Source organism: Lucilia sericata, unplaced genomic scaffold (genome assembly GCF_015586225.1).
Source record: "Lucilia sericata isolate MDLA Ls3-8-SP2 unplaced genomic scaffold, ASM1558622v1 Contig000192F_arrow, whole genome shotgun sequence".
NCBI classification, from domain to species: Eukaryota; Metazoa; Arthropoda; class Insecta; order Diptera; family Calliphoridae; genus Lucilia; species Lucilia sericata.
The window spans coordinates 257,422-263,994 of NW_023994220.1; positions in this window are offsets into that span (position 1 = coordinate 257,422).

Below are 6,573 nucleotides of genomic sequence, written 5' to 3' on the forward strand. Positions count from 1 at the left end.
AGACTATAGACTAGACTATTGACTAGACTATTGACTAGCTAACTATAGACTAGACTATAGACTAGACTATAGACTAGACTATAGACTAGACTATAGACTAGACTATAGACTAGACTATAGACTAGACTATAGACTAGACTATAGACTAGACTATAGACTAGACTATAGACTAACTAGACTAGACTATAGACTAGACTATAGACTAGACTATAGACTAGACTATAGACTAGTCTATAGACTATAGACTAGACTATAGACTAGACTATAGACTAGTCTATAGACTATAGACTAGACTATAGACTAGATATAGACTAGACTATAGACTAGACTATAGACTAGACTATAGACTAGACTATAGACTAGACTATAGACTAGACTATAGACTAGACTATAGACTAGACTATAGACTAGACTATAGACTAGACTATAGACTAGACTATAGACTAGACTATAGACTAGACTATAGACTAGACTATAGACTAGACTATAGACTAGACTATAGACTAGACTATAGACTAGACTATAGACTAGACTATAGACTAGACTATAGACTAGACTATAGACTAGACTATAGACTAGACTATAGACTAGAGTATAGACTAGACTATAGACTAGACTATAGACTAGACTAGACTATAGACTAGACTAGACTATAGACTAGACTAGACTATAGACTAGACTATAGACTAGACTATAGACTAGACTATAGACTAGACTATAGACTAGACTATAGACTAGACTATAGACTAGACTATAGACTAGACTATAGACTAGACTATAGACTAGACTATAGACTAGACTATAGACTAGACTATAGACTAGACTATAGACTAGACTATAGACTAGACTATAGACTAGACTATAGACTAGACTATAGACTAGACTATAGACTAGACTATAGACTAGACTATAGACTAGACTATAGACTAGACTATAGACTAAACTATAGACTAGACAATAGACTAGACTATAAGTTAGAAAGTGCTGGATTTTCCATACCTGATGTGTTAACAAATAAAAAGATTTTTATCTTTTAATCAAATAAAACGCCTTTTTAATGTTAATTTTATATGCCGCCTAAAAATATACATTATTTTATTAGATTCTTATTAAATCTAAAGTTTGATAACTATTGCTGGTTAGCTTTTCTAACATATTAGGTTTACTAACCCACCAAATATCATCCCTCTCAGTACCCCCTTTCCTTTCTCCTTCTTATCTTTTGCCTTAATACTCCTCACCTTTCTCTCATTATCTACTAATTAGTTTTGTTTACCATTTGTTGTTTTGCACTCCCTCTCTCAATGTATTGTTTTCATTTTTTCATTTCGTTTTTAATTTATTGTTGTTTATTTGTTTTATTCGCTTTATTTGCTTCTTAATCCATTATTTATTAAACGAACGAGCGTACAATTGAAACATTTACAATAGATATAGTTTATTATTATTTTTTTTTTTTTGCAATAGAAATTCTATGAAATCAATTCGTTTTCTTAAATTTTTATTTTACTTGCAAAACTGTTTACATTTCATGAGGAAGTACGCATAAATTCTACGAACGTCGTATATCCATAAAATATTTAATTTAATTTATTGTTTTGGTCTAAAAAAAATGTACCAACGACAATGCGAGCTTGCTTGCCTTTAAGATATCCATGTGAGAAGAAAATTAAATTCATTTGAATTTGTTTATTAATCGTTATATAAATATAAAAAAATATTCTTAACAATTTGTGGGATTTTTATGCGGTTGAATAAAATTGCGGGGAAATCCTAAAGATTTCAAAATCATAGCATAACTGAATTCCTAAATCATCTCAATTATGCTAAATACAACTACAATCATCTCTGGTAGTGGCTTCTTAAAACATTGGTGCCTTAATCGAACCATTTCCTCCATTTAAATCATAACAAAACCCGCATCCTGAGTTAAAATCATTCCCTTACCTCCTATCGAAGAAGTAAATGTTCAAAAAGTTCGTTCACCTAGACTATAGACTAGACTATAGACTAGACTAGACTATAGACTAGACTAGACTATAGACTAGACTAGACTATAGACTAGACTATAGACTAGACTATAGACTAGACTATAGACTAGACTATAGACTAGACTATAGACTAGACTATAGACTAGACTATAGACTAGACTATAGACTAGACTATAGACTAGACTATAGACTAGACTATAGACTAGACTATAGACTAGACTATAGACTAGACTATAGACTAGACTATAGACTAGACTATACACTAGACTATAGACTAGACTAGACTAGACTAGACTATAGACTAGACTAGACTATAGACTAGACTAGACTATAGACTAGACTAGACTATAGACTAGACTAGACTAGACTAGACTAGACTATAGACTAGACTAGACTATAGACTAGACTAGACTATAGACTTAACTATAGACTACTAGACTATAGACTAGACTAGACTAGACTATAGACTAGACTAGACTATAGACTAGACTAGACTAGACTAGACTATAGACTAGACTAGACTAGACTAGACTAGACTAGACTAGACTATAGACTAGACTAGACTAGACTATAGACTAGACTAGACTATAGACTAGACTAGACTATAGACTAGACTATAGACTAGACTAGACTATAGACTAGACTAGACTATAGACTAGACTAGACTATAGACTAGACTAGACTATAGACTAGACTATAGACTAGACTAGACTATAGACTAGACTAGACTATAGACTAGACTATAGACTAGACTATAGACTAGACTATAGACTAGACTATAGACTAGACTATAGACTAGACTATAGACTAGACTATAGACTAGACTATAGACTAGACTATAGACTAGACTATAGACTAGACTAGACTATAGACTAGACTATAGACTAGACTATAGACTAGACTATAGACTAGACTATAGACTAGACTATAGACTAGACTATAGACTAGACTAGACTAGACTAGACTAGACTAGACTATAGACTAGACTATAGACTAGACTATAGACTAGACTATAGACTAGACTATAGACCTAGACTATAGACTAGACTATAGACTAGACTATAGACTAGACTATAGACTAGACTATAGACTAGACTATAGACTAGACTATAGACTAGACTATAGACTAGACTATAGACTAGACTATAGACTAGACTATAGACTAGACTATAGACTAGACTATAGACTAGACTATAGACTAGACTATAGACTAGACTATAGACTAGACTATAGACTAGACTATAGACTAGACTATAGACTAGACTATAGACTAGACTATAGACTAGACTATAGACTAGACTATAGACTAGACTATAGACTAGACTATAGACTAGACTATAGACTAGACTATAGACTAGACTATAGACTAGACTATAGACTAGACTATAGACTAGACTATAGACTAGACTATAGACTAGACTATAGACTAGACTATACTAGACTATAGACTAGACTATAGACTAGACTATAGACTAGACTATAGACTAGACTATAGACTAGACTATAGACTAGACTATAGACTAGACTATAGACTAGACTATAGACTAGACTACAGGCTAGACTATAGTCTAGTCTAGACTATAGACTAGCCTATAGACTAGACAGTAGACTTGACTATAAACTAGCCTATAGACTAGACTATAGACTAGACTATAGACTAGACTATGGACAGACTAGACTACAGATTAGACTGCAGATTAGACTACAGATTAGACTGCAGATTATACTACAGACTAGACTACAGACTAGACTACAACTAGACTACAGAATAGACTACAGACTAGACTACATTCTAGACTACAGACTAGACTATATACTAAAGTCTATGACTAGACTATATTATAGACTACAGACCTACAGACTAGACTACATACTAGACTACAAAACAGACTACATACTAGACTACAAACTAAACTACAGACTAGACTACATACTAGACTACAGAATAGACTACATACTAGACTACAGACTAGACTACAGTATAGACTACCTTCTAGACTGCAGACTAGACTACCTTCTAGACTACAGACTAGACTACAGTCTAGACTACAGACTAAACTACAGTCTAGACTAGACTACCTTCTAGACTACAGACTAGACTACAGACTAGAATACAGACTAGACTACAGACTAGAATACAGACTAGACTACAGACTAGACTATAGACCAGACTACAGACCAGACTACAGACTAGACTACAAACTAGACTACAGACTAGACTATAGACTAGACTACAGACTAGACTATAGACCTAAATCGATTTTTTACTATAAACCTAAAATGAGAAATATCTCTTTCCCTCTTCCAATAATCTAACCAGAACATTTTCTTACGTATTTCCCTATTAACTTACATATGCGTACAAATGTATTATTTTGATTTAGTGATGATTTTTAATTTTATTTTATTATAATTTTATTTCTGTTTAATTTTATTATTAAAAACGCATCATTCACTATATGCGAATAAAAAAATCTTTTGTTTTAATAATGATGATTTACAGACATGTCGTGTCATGTTAGTTGTCATTTTTGTTTATCAGTTTATACGCTTAAAATGTGTGTTGAAAGTAAAGTGTTTTTTTTTTTTTTTAATTATGACGCATGAATAATTTAACTGATGAAATTTTTATTATAGTTATAATTTGTACAAACGTCACATCTTAAGATGTGATTAGAGCTTTTAAATATGATAATGACGTTTGTTAAGATAACGTTTTATTAGGCACACTGACAAGGCCTTTTCGTAAATATGGCAATGCTAGAGTTTAAGTGATGCCTTACTTACAGCTTCTTTTTAAAATTTGTGGTCCAAAGACCTTAATTTTTTAGTTTCTACATATTTCTACAATAATTTTAAGTTGTTACTTAAAATTCCTTCTTTTTTTTAATCATATGCATTGAAATTTACTTTCAAGAATTCTATTTTCAGCTTAATTTTAAACGATTTCATTTAAACTCTTCATTTGTCTATTGAAGTTTGCATGTGAGCTGCAAAATCAAAAAACCTTCTCTCTACTTTTAGAACACTAATGATAAAAACACCCATAACAAAACAATTCCATTTAATTCAATTAAAAATCAATTTATTCAAAAATTTTTGTTTTGATTCTACACTTTTTAATTTAAACATCAACCAACATGTGATGTACGTTTCAGAAAAAAAAATCTACAATAAATACAAATTCATTAAATATTGAAATTGTTTTAAATCAAAAGTGTGACATACACAAAATCGAAAAAATCAACAAAAGAGTGTTAAACAACAATCACGCAGATGTTTAACGTGAAAATTTTATTGTAATTGCTGTTCTGTTGTTCTTGGTTTGTTGATATTAATTGTTATACAATGACAAATATGACGATCTATCTCATGATCATTAACAAGAGCAATGTCATCGTAAGGAAGATAAAATATACGCTTGCAGTTGCAATTGTGTTTTGACCTTAATTTTTATATAAATGTAGAAAAACTTCCTATTCATATTTTTGCCAAAGGCTTAACTTTAAAACAGTGATGCCAATTTGTTTAACGAAAATTATAATTTATAAACAGTATAGTCCATAGTCTGACTGCAATCTAGTCTATAATATAGTGTATAGTGTAGCCTATAGTGTAGCCTATAGTCTAGTCTATAGTCTAGTCTATAGTCTAGTCTATAGTCTAGACTATAGTCTAGTCTATAGTCTAGTCTATAGTCTAGTCTATAGTCTAGTCTATAGTCTAGTCTATAGTCTAGTCTATAGTCTAGTCTATAGTCTAGTCTATAGTCTAGTCTATAGTAGTCTAGTCTATAGTCTAGTCTGTAGTCTATAGTCTAGTCTAGTCTATAGTCTAGTCTATAGTCTAGTCTATAGTCTAGTCTATAGTCTAGTCTAGTCTAGTCTATAGTCTAGTCTATAGTCTAGTCTATAGTCTAGTCTATAGTCTAGTCTATAGTCTAGTCTATAGTCTAGGTCTATAGTCTAGTCTATAGTCTAGTCTATAGTCTAGTCTATAGTCTAGTCTATAGTCTAGTCTATAGTCTAGTCTATAGTCTAGTCTATAGTCTAGTCTATAGTCTAGTCTAGTCTAGTCTATAGTCTAGTCTATAGTCTAGTCTATAGTCTAGTCTATAGTCTAGTCTCTAGTCTAGTCTATAGTCTAGTTCTATAGTCCTAGTCTATAGTCTAGTCTATAGTCTAGTCTATAGTCTAGTCTATAGTCTAGTCTATAGTCTAGTCTATAGTCTAGTCTATAGTCTAGTCTATAGTCTAGTCTATAGTCTAGTCTATAGTCTAGTCTATAGTCCTAGTCTATAGTCTAGTCTATAGTCTAGTCTATAGTCTAGTCTATAGTCTAGTCTATAGTCTAGTCTATAGTCTAGTCTATAGTCTAGTCTATAGTCTAGTCTATAGTCTAGTCTATAGTTAGTCTTAGTCTAGTCTATAGTCTAGTCTATAGTCTAGTCTATAGTCTAGTCTATAGTCTAGTCTAGTCTATATAGTCTAGTCTATAGTCTAGTCTATAGTCTAGTCTATAGTCTAGTCTATAGTCTAGTCTATAGTCTAGTCTATAGTCTAGTCTATAGTCTAGTCTATAG